This window comes from Pantherophis guttatus, chromosome 5, assembly GCF_059756535.1.
Source record: "Pantherophis guttatus breed Tessera chromosome 5, ASM5975653v1, whole genome shotgun sequence".
Taxonomy (NCBI): Eukaryota; Metazoa; Chordata; class Lepidosauria; order Squamata; family Colubridae; genus Pantherophis; species Pantherophis guttatus.
The window spans coordinates 46,344,363-46,359,235 of record NC_142067.1 but is presented as its reverse complement, the minus strand read 5'-3'; the positions used below and the strand labels follow the sequence as shown (position 1 = coordinate 46,359,235).

The 14,873-nt window shown below is 34.3% G+C and overlaps 1 long non-coding RNA gene across 2 annotated transcripts in view; it reads left to right on the top strand.

The window, feature by feature from the left end:
* LOC132710343 (uncharacterized) overlaps positions 1 to 14,873 on the top strand; it is a 71,627-nt gene that overhangs the window by 34,409 nt on the left and 22,345 nt on the right. The window lies entirely within an intron of this gene.

Genomic DNA, 14,873 nt, shown 5'->3' with positions numbered 1-14,873 from the left:
TTTAATACATTTAGCTTTATAAATAAAATATGAAAATGCATAGTTGATCAATAAAAACATAATAAGAAACAACAGGTTGCTTACTTTTTCTGATTATGAACTTTTTAAAATATTCCTTTCCATCAGTTAAATGGATTTACTAGAAGAATTAAAGAATTAACTTAGTAGATATACAATGGTTGTCTGATGACAAGCTTCTGTTGGAGCAGTTCCTTACTACTTTTATAGCAAATTCCCATTTGTCATTCTTTGTGTGGACTGACATTCTTTGTGTGTATACATGAAAGACGGGAAAAAATTATTTCTGATATGAGAAGGGAATAAAATATGCATGCTGAGAAATTTTATTTCCTAAATCATGCAGCCTATCCTTTTTCAATTCCCAGTTTCCCTGTTTATCTTAATGTTGTGGTTAGCATTGCCTTTGAAATATTCACAACAAATTAGATCTTAAGCATATTATTATCCATCATCTCCTCTGTTTTAATATGATGATGATGATAACACACCATGGCTGTAATATGCAAGGTGGGGAAGTTAACCTTTTAGTATTTGTCTTGATGAAATTCACTTCATTTCATGCCTCCTATTAGCAATCCAGAGTTTGTTAATAGAATCCCTCCTTGAAATGGCTAACAATTATTAAAAGATAAGGCTTTCATTTGGAATTAAACTGCATAAGGAACTCAGTAAGGATTTTTTTTTTCTGTCCAAAATGGTCTTTCATCTGTTGTTTCATAAGCATAGATTTGATTGCAAGTAATGATGCACTTAGCATTATGCTTGTTTTTTCCTTTATCTGTTTAGTCCTGGCTTTCAGCTCAGGTGAATATAGGCTGACTAGAAAGGCAGGCCTCTAAAATCTTTATGTAGAAGATCATAGGATGTGTTCCTAATTTATTCAGGTATCCAAAAGAATAGAAGCACTTTGACCATTCAGTCATTGAAAACTCCCTCTGTAATAATTTCAATGATCTGATTTTTCAATTTGTCATTTGGCTGTTACACAAATGTGTCACAATCTCATTAAGTTTCTGCCACTGGACTTTATTGCTTTAATAATTTGTTGCAATATTTATGAAGTGCTGTGATGGATTATTAGTTGTATCACATTATCCATCTCAAATCAGATTACATTATGAAACAATGAATCAATCACATTTTATTTTTAAAATGTCAAAGCAATGTAGATTACAATTTAAGATATGGGTAAGATTATTTTAAAAATGACTTTAGCTATTACAATATATTTTGTTGTATAACAGCCTGCTGTTATATAGAAGTTGTTGTTATTGTTCCAAGAATAAACACAAATCTGTACGTTGTCTGAAAATTGCAAACTTTATAAAGTTGTGTAGGCTTTTTTGAGCACAAGTGTGTGGTAATAGAAATAACTCAGCATAGGCACTGTTTGATTGACTGTGTTTATGTACTACCTTTCTTACATTATAGAATTAAATATGACATATTTATGTAATAGTACTTATATGTCACAATATATCTCATGTATGCTACCTCAGATTTAATTATTTTAGAAAGCCTGCTGACTTCAAACAAAGCCCGCAATTATATGTTGCTTGTTTCTCAGTTTTTGCCCAAATAATACTAACATTATTTTTGCCCAAACAATACTAATAATACTAAATTAATACTTCCTGTTACTGTACAGTAACAGCACATTCCTATTGTCATTAAGTATATGTATATTTTTTAGATAGTTTGCAGCCATCTGAGAAGGCTATTATACACATTGCTGTGAAGTTAGTTGGGGAAAAATACTATTTATATAATGTGGCCTGGTGAGCTTCATGATCAGAGAGTATTTCAGTCTTACCTAATGCTGCGGAGTATTGATTTAATATTATTAAGTATGACCAACAAGGCAGCTACCGGTAATAGCAATATAATAATAAAAAAAGTTTATAGAATTCTAAAATTATCAAATTTGCTGAGAGATAGACTAGCTTTATATGTATGTAATTTTGGCAATATTTTTTTCTATATGAGGCAAATTATAATTTTATTAAATTGATATAGTTATTAAAAGATTCAAATAAAACAGTTGATGCTGTTGATGAATAGTACATTCTATGTATTGAAAAAGAACTTGAAACCAATATAGTAGTTTATATATTTTATGTATATTATTATATATAATTATATTATGGAAGCACATTGCATATACATTATATGAAAACTGGGATTATGGATAGATTTCAACAATAAGTGAAATACAAAGTTAAATGAAAACCAAAGTGGTCATAGATTAATTATTACTGTGAAAATAAATCTTATTACTGAATGTGTATACTTTACCAAAGGGCTTTATCATTATGATTGGTCACATAGTCAGCCAGATGTTTAGACTGAATTATTCATTTTAATTCACTGATTGACTATTTCCCAAGTACCTGAGATAGGCAGATCTTGTTGATTTATAGTATTAAAGATATGTTGCAGGATACAAGTTGTTCCAAATAAAGCTGCCTTTTGCAATGGATTAATAGGGATTTTGTTAATGGGATTTATGTTCAAGTGGCGCTCCAGATGTTTTGAAAATGTTCCCAAGGCACCTATCACTGTTAGTCAGTGGTGGGATTCGATTTTTTTAACAACTGGTTCTGTGGGCGTAGCTTAGTTGGGGGTGTGGCTTGGTGGTCATGTGACTGGGTGGGCGTGGCTATCTGGTCATGGGACTGGGTGGGCATGGCTATCTGGTCATAGGACTGGGTGGGCGTGGCTAGCTGGTCATGGGACCGGTGGGCATGGCTATCTGCATAGGGACTACCCAGAGGGCTGAAAAAAGTCATTTCTGACTGATCCTCGCACTTTTGACCGGTCCTCGCACTTATGACCATCCTCACATTTATGCCCGTTGCAGCATTCTTAACAACCGTGTCACTAATTTCACAACTGCTTCTCTTCATCATGGTGACAAGATAGGGCAAAAACGTAAAATGTGAGGACAGTCGTAAGTTCGAGGACTGGTCAAAAGTGCGAGGACCAGTCAAAAATAACTTTTTCAGCCCTCTGAGTAGTCCATATGCACAAAAGGACTACCCAGAGGGCTGAAAAAAGTCATTTCTGACTGATCCTCGCACTTTTGACCGGTCTTCACACTTATGACTGGTCATCATTTATACCCATTGTAGCATTCTTAACAACCGTGTCACTCATTTCACAACTGCTTCTCTTCATCATGGTGACAAGATAGGGCAAAAACGTAAAATGTGAGGACAGTCGTAAGTTCGAGGACTGGTCAAAAGTGCGAGGACCAGTCAAAAATAACTTTTTCAGCCCTCTGAGTAGTCCATATGCATAAAAGGATACAGCAATAGAGAGGGATGAAGGAAGGGAAGGGAAATTAGAGTAGGAGTGAGGGTAAGAGAGGGAGGAAGAGAGGAGGAGAAGGAGAAAGGAAGAGGAAGTAGGGAGGAGAAGAGGAGGGGGAGGAAGAGAAAGTAAGAAGGAAAGAAAAGAGAGATGGTAGGTTTGAGGAGAAAGATTGCTGTACAATAAAAAAGATGAAAGGGAAGAAAGCCAACCCCAAACAAATATAAAGATATTAAGATACAGAATGAATTGTTAAACTTTAAAGAATAAAAGAGAACAAATATGAATAAATAACAATAATTAGAAACACACATACAAACATACAATGTATTTTCTTTGAACAGAGTATTTGGCTGGTTCACAAATTTAAACAGTGTTTAGTCATTTCAATTAAATTTACAATTTCTATATTTCCTTTTTGCCATATTTATTCCTCATCTATTTTTATAAAAAAAACCCAATATTACCCTTCATCCTCATCTCTAATCTTAATCAAATTCAATTTTTCCCTTCTATTCTATATTATACCCCTTCCCATTGTCATTTATTTTTATATCCATCCTCACATTGGTTAATTATGTAATATTAAGTTGTTTAATATAAAGTCAACATTTTAATATAAATCAATTAGTTATATAACTACCCTTTTGTGTATTAATCAATATGAACATGAATATTCCAATTATTTCCATGCAATCCAATTTCTTACAAATCAATTAATTATATTTACCAATAATAATAAACCAAATAATTTCCCCCATATATTCCTCCAAACCACAACTTAACCATTTCTGCTTTCAACACAATATACAATTAATAGTATCTCAATTATTACAATTCCCTAGTTAAATAGAGCTTTTTTTCTTTTGTGTTTTAAAATCTTGAACTCTCCTCTTTTTCCCTAAATTTCCCATTGTTTGCACCTACCTTTTTTGGTGAGGAAAAAGAAAAGAAATCTGCCTGCCTAATTTTCCAACGTTGCAGCAACAGCAAAGCCAACAGCCTGCTTTACTTTCAGTTTCATTTTTCAGCATAGCTAGGGAAAAAAAAAATCTGCTCCAGCAAGCAGCAGAGCCCTGGGCAAAACAGCTGAGAGCAAATCAGCTGAGAGTCGGGAGCCGATCTAATCAAGGGCTAATTAGCCTATGCTGAAGCTCCGCGGGCCAATAAAATTACAAAAAAACACCGAACTGTTTGTTAAATTGCTGGCTCGCCCGCCCCTCACCCACCACTATTTATTGGCAATAAATAGTGGTGTGGAGGGGTGGGGCAAGGGGCAGGGCGAGCCAGCAATTTAACAAAGGGTTCGGCCGAACCCCCTAGAACCGGCAGAATCCCACCACTGCTGTTAGTTCTATCTTTGCTTTCTTTTGCTTCAGCTGTTCTACTTCTATTTGAAAGTCATTGTATTTTGTGATTTTTCTTCAGTTCTTTCTCAACTATTCCACTGTCTCCAGGTACTATGCAATGTCCACTATCCAGACATTTTTCTTTGCCTTTCTTATTGACAGTTGTTAAGTCTAGAGTGTTATATGGTAGATGCTTGTGTGTCTGAATTCTAAAATTCCAGAACACTTCTTTATTTTCTATTTCTTCGTTTATTTTATGGACTTACCAATTTCTGCTTACAGGCAAATGGTATTTCTTGCAGATCTTCCAACTTCCAATTGTCAATTCCTTGTCATGCTATTTTGCTTGTAGTCAGTCATGGGAACTTCTTGCAGCAGCTAACTAGGGGATCCACATTTCGTAAACTTCTTTGTAGAAGCAGCATTTGCTATCTGTTGCTGTCTGCTCAATTCAGGCTTTGTATGCATTTGTTCTTAATGCTTCATTTTATGCAGCCAGAATCAGCCTTTCTGTCTCTTCCTTCTATTTTTCTGCTTTTAGCCAGGTCTTCTTATGTGCTTTGCCTATTAGCTTTTTTAATGTACTGGCTGTGTCATATTTTGCCTTGCCATTTCTGTTTTCTATTCTTCATTTCATCTTTTTTGTAGGCCAGTTTGGCCTCTCCGGTACTCAATAGGCTTTCCTGCTATACTAGCTTTAGTGCATCTTATTGAACTTGTATACTTTATCATACCTTTTCCCCATCCTTATTTTAAATTAAGTACAGAAATGGCCCAGTTAGTAAAATGGCTGTGAATATCTGAATGGCGCACCGAAATATTTTTTTCATTTAAAACAGTTTTTATATCCTTTCATGTTCCATTTTTGTACCAGTTTTAGAATTGGTAAAATTGCCTAGTATTATTAGTCAGAAGTATGCTTAAAGAAAGGTCATTCTTCTGACATGATTTTCTAGCCTTAGGTAATCTTAGGTAGTTTAATTTCCTAATTAGCCTTAGGTAATCTTCCCTGTGCAACTTTTTGCATTCTATGTTAATTTAACTTTCTCAATCCTGATATTCTCTAGATGTTTTGAATTTCAATTTTTACAATAATCAGAATTCTATGGTACAAAATCTAACAATAGGAAATAGTTCTAGTAATGTATCTAAAACAATAAGAAACTATAAGATCTTCATGATCGTAATATTCACTTGCATAGAACTGGCATATTAAGAAATGGCCTCAGATATAGGCTCTGAGTAAAGTGTCTAGCTGTGCTTTCCTGTGTTGTTGACCAGCAGATAATTATGCATACCTACTTCTATAGAAAGTTGTCCCAATAATTTAGAATTTGTTGTTGTTGTTAGTCGTGATTGTGTCTGAATAATCATGATCCCATGGACAACGTTCCTCCAGGCCTTCCTATCCTCTACCATTCCCCAGAGTCCATTTAGGCTCAGGCCGACTGCTTCAGTGACTCCATCCAGCCACCAAATTCTCTCTTGTCCCTTTCTTCTTTTGTCCTCAACCGTTCCCATCATTAGGCTCTTCTCCAGTGAGTCCTTCCTTCTCATTAGGTGGCCAAAGTATTTGAGTTTCATTTTCAGGATCTGGCTTTCTAAAGAGCACTTGGGGTTGATCTCCTCTAGGACTGACCAGTTAGATCACCTTGCAATCCAAGGGACTCATGAGAGTTTTCTCTAGCACCATAGTTTAAAGGCCTCAATTCTTTGGTGCTCAGCCTTCCTTGTGGTCCAACTTTCGCGGCCATACATTGCAACTGGGAAAACAATAGCCTTGACTAAACACACTTTTGTTGGCAGGGTGATGTCTCTACTTTTTAGTATGCTGCCTAGATTTGCCATTGCTTTCCTCCCCAGGACCAAGCGTCTTTTAATTTCTTGGCTGTACTCCCCATCTGCAGTGATCTTGGAGTCCAGGAAAATAAAATCTGTCACTACCTCCATTTCTTCCCCATGAGTTTGACAGGAATTGAGAGGGCCAGATGCCCTCTTAGTTTTCTTAATGTTGAGTTTCAAGCCAATTTTTGCATTCTCCTCCTTCACTCTAATCAAGAGGCTATTTAGTTCCTCTTCACTTTCTATCATTAGAGGTTTAGAATATTCCTTTGTAAATAAACATGCTAGAAGGAACTGTGAGTTAGTAATTTCTTTTTGCTCACCAAAGTCAATGTAGCTTAGAAATAGCTGCAGCTATTAGGATGGTGTATGCTTCTTTAGTTCTTTCAATTGCCGTATAGTGTTATTAGTGACACAGGACATATTTATTTATTTATATTCTGCCTTTATTATTTTTACAAAATAATTCAAGGCAGCGAACATCTCCCATACACCTTCCTCCTATTTCCCCACAACAGCAAATCCTGTGAGTTGAGTTGGGCTGAAGTGAGTTGAGGGAAAGTAGCTGGTCCAAAGCCAGCCAATGGATTTTCATGGTTAAGGTTTGACTAGAACTCATGATCTCTTGCTTTCTAGCCTGGTGGCTTAAATGGCTTCAAAATGGCTTGAAAATCATTAAAAATGTTGTTAGGAATTCAAGTGCTCTGGTATGAAATCAAAAATAATTTCTAATAGAAATATGTCTTTCTGGCTACATCTTGGACATTAAGAAAAGCTTGATATTAGGCAATGTGCTTGCTGGGACTCATGTAGAGAGGCTTTCTTTTTATCCTGAGACAAATAAATGGTTCTGAACAAAAATGATCTAATGTTTTGGTTGGATGTAGAGACCAATCATTTATTCTCATAAAACCATTCACTGTTCCTACTTCATCATAGTCTAAAATATTTATATTAATTTATGGATTTCTAAGGGCACCAACTAAACAATTGATCAGCTTACAAAAATTAAAGTATTTTTTAGTTAATTAAAAAATTAAAAACAATAAAAGTCAAACATTAAACAACAATTATCAAGTGGTAGAAGAGGGAAAAAACACTACTATACTGTCAGCTATTCCATACAGGCAAGTTCAACAAACAGGAATCACTACAAGTGTTGGAACGTATTTTAATATAGTTAAGTTATTATAGTAGAGTTTTGAAAGCCTCAAAGCCACTTTCTACTTATACTTAACACAAACAAGGGAGAATTGTTTTGAATTCTTTCTTATGCTTTCTACTTTCTGAAGATTCAAATATATTTTTTGTATTGGCCTGACATTTTACTCTTATTTTTCTGAGTCAAACCAACTTTCCAACTCTTATACTTAATTAGCAGTGCCATATGCTATCTATTCAGAAGTGTGCATGTACGCTGCTGCCACTAGCTCGTCAAACTGGAGCTGTGAATTGAGGATTGTCCAAAATTGCACACCAAGTCCTTTGGGGAAGAGCTGCTCCAACCAAAGCTAACCCTGAAGGTCCCCAGATTTAAATTGCTTATGTAGACATAGCTAAATTATGGTAGCGTTGAATCTGGCCTGTTCCTTCCATCAGGATATTGGCTACCTCTAGGCAGGACCAGGACCAACAGGATCTCAACAGCACCACTTGGCTAGTGAAGACTGACATGTACAATTGACAGTGAACAGCATATTGATGGGACTTGACAATGTGTCAGTGAATGATATTATGGAGATGTTAGGCAGAAGTGGCAAAAGTAGTGAACTTTGAAAAATTCCACATTGCAGGTACCTCAAGTTTGATCTCTTTCACTTCAACTGGAGACAGCCACAAAGACAGGACAAATATGACATCATCCCACACCCAATTCTCATATCCAATGCAGAAGTATACTATGTTCAATGGTATCCAGAGCCTCTGATAAATCAAAATAGGCCAACATAATTCTTCATCCCCATCCTGGATTAACAGAGTTTATCTCCAGAAGAGAATGCTTATCCAGTGTTGTAGTCAATCAATTCTCCTTTTTGAGACAATCTTTGCAAAACCTAAGAAAGGCCAAGCAAGTATATGTTGATCATGGAAAAGCAGATCATGGAAAAGCAGAGCATATCACCCCATCTCTGGGCATTTTCAACTACTGCATATGTGTTTGGAATCTTTGTGGCCTTGGAACAATTCAAGGACACTACTTTCTGGTACCATATATGTTGTGTCAGAATTTGTTGGTGTCCTGATTATGGACTTAACAGTGGAAGAATTTGCTGCTTGATTCAGAAAATTCTGTACTATTTTATAGATGTCATACTCATTTTGAAAAAGTATAAAATCAGAACTTTCAAAGTCACATTTTTATGTTCCCGTATTAAAGCTTCAGGCATTCACTCAACCTGATATAAAATATAAGCAATCCATCATGATACTAATTCAAAATCAGGAGCTTTAGGGCACAAACTAAAAACTTTTCTTGACTATCTAATCAGGGAAAAAAAAACCCTTAGCATTTACATGAGAAACAAATAAAAACCAACAACGTGCTTTGGATTCTGCACTTGTAACCACTTCTGTCAATTTATTTGTTAGATGAACTATCATTTATATCCTAGGACAAACTTTGTTTCTTAATACAGAAACAGGCCAGTATTAGATTGATTTTTTTTTATCAAACGAAAAGACATTCTATGCAGAATTTGCCGATGACCACATGCTTACTAGAAAAGTAGTTTTTAAAAGCTCATTGAAAATAACTTCATCAACAACTGAAGCCAAACACATACAGTAAAAATTTTCTCCTTCACTGGATGGATTATGTTAACTAATGGAAGAGGTTTCTATGCTATGTATGCTAGAAGGTCTCTGCATTAATTATACATTTTTGTCCATTGTAACTTATGTACAAAGAGTTGAAGTTATTAGTTTTATGATCAGCCTTTATAATGTGTTCATAATCAATGGTTGTGTTTGTGCTTGTGCAGCCAATATTACTTCAATTATTTTCAGTCCAACACAGTAGAACACTGGACATAATTCCTGAAGTATAGAAATCCTATCAGCTTCTTTGAAGTTAGGTGTATCCTTCTTTTTAAAATATTGAATTGCAATAGGTAATGATTATTTTAGCTCCTTGCTAAATAGAACAATGAAATAATATTTCTGCCGCCCCTTGTAGCTTTTCCCTACACATTCAAACTTCAGTTAATGAGTGTTTCTTTTCACAAATGTGTGTGTGTGTGCATGTTTTTAAAAGACAAGCACATCAGTAGATAGCTTAAGACATGTCAAATTAACATAACTTAATGGTTGCTAATATGTTTCATATATTTTCTGCACTGAAATTCAAAAGAGGACAGATAAAATATGATTGTAGAATGACAACAACAGTTCTGATTATGATTATGTGAGAATCAAGTCTTCAAGATAATTTCTTAAATGTTAGTAAATGAATTACAGACTGAGTGATCTAACCAGCTTCTTAAGTATTATTATTCATATTCATTATTCTTCCATAAAAGTAAATCCCATTATAAGTATTCTCCAATAAGTATTGAATGATTTTATCTTTACAGGTAGTGCTTATTTAACGTTCATTTGTTCAGCCACTGTTTGAAGTTACCACAGCATTGTATGAATGGTAATTATGAATAGTCCTCAAAGTTATGGCTTTTGCAGTGCCCTTTGGTGCTTGGCAGCCTGCTTGTCTATCTGCCTCCATCCCTACCCTTTTAATGATAATGTACTCCCCACTCCATGCTGACCCTTGCCTTCTTCAGTCTGCTGCTGACAAGGTACTCCTGGTCGAACTGCTGCCCTTTCCTTTGTGAGGCTTCAAGAAAGGGCATAGCAGGGCAGGAAAAGAGTGAGGCATTTGCCTATGATGGTGTGTGCTAGTGCCTAATGGAATCCAATTCTTAGAATTGGAAGTTCCAATCCCAATTAGGATTGTTAAGCAAGGACTATTCATATTTTAAATTTAAAATGACTTTTTAAATGTCATTTTGTGGTTAAGAAGTAACTGAAGAAAATAAAAGTACAAATTCATGCCATAGGACAATAATATTTTTTGAATATGTGGACAATATATATACTGTAATACTTAAGCATTTTTGGTTAATATCTTTATTGAATAATTAAGTTAAAATGATGATCATATTCATAAGAACAGCTGAAATAATTTTATAGCTTGCTTGATCTTTGCTGCCAAGCAATGCTTTGTAATCCACAGCTGTTCCTTAGCAGTTTATGAAAGCTTTTACATATGGACCTCATTCATCTTCAAGATAGATTGCTGAATTCATGTGAAGATATTAAAAAGAAAAAAGAAAAGAAAACAGCAATACTTCTGTCAGGTCCTATCTACACACCTGTTTGCTGCACAGTTAAGTGATGATTAATAACATTTTAAAATTGGAAAAACAACTTGTCTAGATTCATAAATTGCATGAATAGCAACAGGGGAATAACCATCATAATTTGCTTATGATGTGATCTCTGGTGTTAACCCTTCCAAAACCGAATGTTTAAAAAGAAGCTGAAAAGAAAACTAAAAAGCAGTCTGTAGAATTTTGAAGAGTAATTGCATGTGTGTGACATAGATTGACTATTAGAATAAAGGTAAAAAGAACAAAAAGACATGTACAGCACTTTAATCACTTAAAACAGCTAAACAATGCAAGAATAACCATCTGTTATATGGATTTCAATTAGAGTCTCAGCTAGTTTTGCAAATATTGATGGTTATTTAATGCTTTTTTTAAAAAAGAAAAGAAATAAATGCTGCTGGAACATCTAACATTTATTTTACAGTGCTTGTAGGCTCTAATGTAGATTGTTGCATGTAATATTCCCTAGCACACATTGGTTTTTGAAGATACATTTTTATAATATACTTTAGGAAATGAACAATAGTATTTAGTGGAATCAATGTATTTTTATTGCCATTTATTGATACTATAATGAATTCAGTTAATTATGCTTTTTTATTTCAACCTCAGAATACTTTTACATCCTCACTTAAATTTCTTTACCTATATAATAAAAATGTGATCTAGGAATACTGATCTTCTACCATTTCTAGTTCTGAGAACTATATGTAATAGGTTTCAGATTTGAAGTGATTTTGTATGTCTCATTATTTTAAAGTGCTGTTATTGAACCACAATCTGAATACTGATATTATATCTATAGCCATTCAGGGAATGTCTCAAAAAAGTAAATAGTAAACTCAGACAATTCTAATATGCCCTTATTGAGCTATTTCAGTTACATTCTACTTGTCAGAAATATTTAGGATGACAATTCGAGTTAAGGTTGCACAAGAACAAATCAGAATGAAATCCAGACATGTTGTTTAAAAGGGAAAAGTTTTATTTGAGAGCATAAAAACAACCCTTGAAAGTAGCTATCAAATACAAAGACTGGTTATGTTATAGGGGAGCTGGTCCTTGTGTGAGTGTGTAGGGCAGGAGTGTCAAACTGGCGGCCCACAGGCCGGATGAATCATGTCCAAGCCATGCCCACCCCAGCTTCACAAATCGGAAAAATGACCCAAAACATCATGCAACTTCACTTGACAGCAACGTGACATGGCAAGTCTGACACCCATGGTGCAGGGTGTGAATATGTATGTGTATGTGTCTCTCAACTGCCCATGTGGTACTGCTGGGAGGCAGTCTTATTTGATCTCTCGTGTGTCTGCAGGCTTTCTTCTTGTTTGTGGTTTTAAGGACATGTGTGTAAAGACTTTTTTCCTGTCTTATTATTTTGTTTAAGTTAATCGGTTTCAAGGCTATCAATTGCTCAGTGGAGGAGTAGTTTAGCAATGTATTGTTACAATGTGTTTTCCTTTGAGTGTGAGATGGATTTGTGTTAACAGTTAAGGAACATTTGAGACAGTGAAAAAAATTTGAAGTAAAGAATTGCCTATGATTATTATTGGTTATTATAATTTTCCCATTTTTACTAATTAGCTTTTGTCCCTGTCCCATTTGTATTGTCTCCTGTTGAAGTAGGATGCAAAATCAGGGACTGCTCTACCTCACACTTTGACATGGGATGTTTATGCTTTTTTTGGGGGTTATTTTTGTTCCTCAATGCAATCTGAGCTTCTGGACTATAAGAAATTTGGAAGCAATTTGATCTAGAAATGGAGATGTTAGGTTTTATATGACAATATCATTAACTGCTTTAAAAGCAGTAATGCCAGGAGTACTTTACTGACTGTTAAATTATCCTGTGAACAGCTATGGAGTTGTCAGAGGTAGCATTTTTTCTAAACTAATTTCCTATGATTGGTCCCTTCACTGTCTCATTTCACTCCATCACTTTCCTTTTCATTATGAAATAGGTTAAAATAGGCTTGAAATACAAACTATTAGAAGACAGATAAGTGCTGTGGGAACTGCTGATGTCTACATGTGAAACACACATTACGGTATTGATTTTGCAGATTTCAAAGGGTTTGTGAACTCAGCAAGGTTAATTTCAGCCTTATAAACACACCAGTGACAAGGCCAAGAGTATTTATGTTTTCTCTTGAAAACTAAGCACTAAGGACTTTTGCTAATACCTTAAGAAGAAATATGAACCCTCTAATTAGCATAGGTGTGTATATGTATGTGTGTGGGTATGCATATACGCACATTTATGTCTGTATATATATTTAAACATATATTTCCTTGAGAGAACTGATGACACTTTATAAATAGTTACCTTCATTCTGTTAATTTATTGCTCCTCTAGGTCTGCATATGAGTGTTGTATTTAATTATGATGCAATGAAAAGTAAATAAAAATACATTTTCTTTTGTTATTTCTATATGGTTAGAGGAGCCATTAGAGCAGGACTTTGTCGAAAAGCTGCAGCAGAAAAAGGAAACATATTCCCAAACACACAGCAGAGTAACTTAACAAATTTTACTTTTTCTTTGTACTTCAGTTCTTGTGCTCCAGTTTCTGTTTAATCCTGAATATATATATATATATATATATATATATATATATATATATATATATATATATATATATATATATTGTAATATATATTGTAATATATATATATTTGTAATGTTACTATACTACTTTTCCTGTATGTAAAAGAGAAAATAAGAATTCTGGGCTGGTAGTTGGATAATATCAGACAGTTTAATATTACAAATACACTGTTACCAAACTTATTTATAATTGTTTGCAAAGACCTGGAGTTTTACTTAAGCTGGTTTATTATTACAGGGGTGGAGTATTCTTTTCAGTTAATGAAACAAGTCATGTTGTGCTCTGAATTTAGAAAAAAATATTGGCATAACAACTTGAATCCCCTGGGTGACATCTAAACTTATGTAATTGCAAGACCTCAGTGACATTAATCATTCAACCACAAATTGAGTTTCAAACTTAAGAGGTATTTATCTTCCCTTCAACAGATATAGGTTTGTTGAATGCATAATGACCTCAGATTTTTTCTGGTCATTGTCAGAAGAGGAAGCTATGTGGAAGTGTGTGTGTGTGTGTGTGTGTGTGTGTGTGTGTGTGGTGTGTATATGTATGTATAAAACAGTTCTTGGTAGCATGACAAATTCACACCTTCTTTAATGCAAATCATCCTTAGTGTAAATGTTTTGTAGTGATTTTTTACTGTATTAAAATTACTATATTATGTTTTTACTATATTAAGAAAATATAAAGGTTTTTGTTTAAATTAAACATGTGAAAAGCCATTAAAATGTCATATTTTAATGAGAAGGTTGGGTGGGTTTAATGATGGAAGTTTTACACACTGACTATTAAAATTATAGTAAGCTTGCATATTGTGGAGTAATGGAGGAAGATGTATATATATTGTTTCCAGAATAACAAAAATGAATTCATTTATATTAGAAACATCAAGAGGATGCATGTGTAATAAATGTGCTATTTTCTCTGAGAACCATATGGTAACTGATAGACTTGTGATAAATAGCCTCATTTTGAAAGAAAGAATTCTTGGTTGAAATTCAAAATTAGTTTTGGAAGCAGATGTGGTTCTTTCAGTTAAAGCTATTTGCTCAATCATGAAAGTCCATCAGGATATACGCAGAAGTTGAAATGTATTTTCCAAAATGTTAACAGCTTCCTTGGGGAAATATACAATACAATTAATGATATTCATCTATTTGAAATTATGCACAAGAAAATGGTACCTTATAATCTGATTACTATACTAAAATGTTACCTTCTGGGTGTAAGGTATCTCAGTTTACTCAGATATTCATAAAACAAAGTTCATTTATAACTTTGCTCAAATTTAATTTAAAAGCAGGCAGAGTACAAAGCAAAATTAGATGTAGGAAGGGATGGGAACTACGCTCC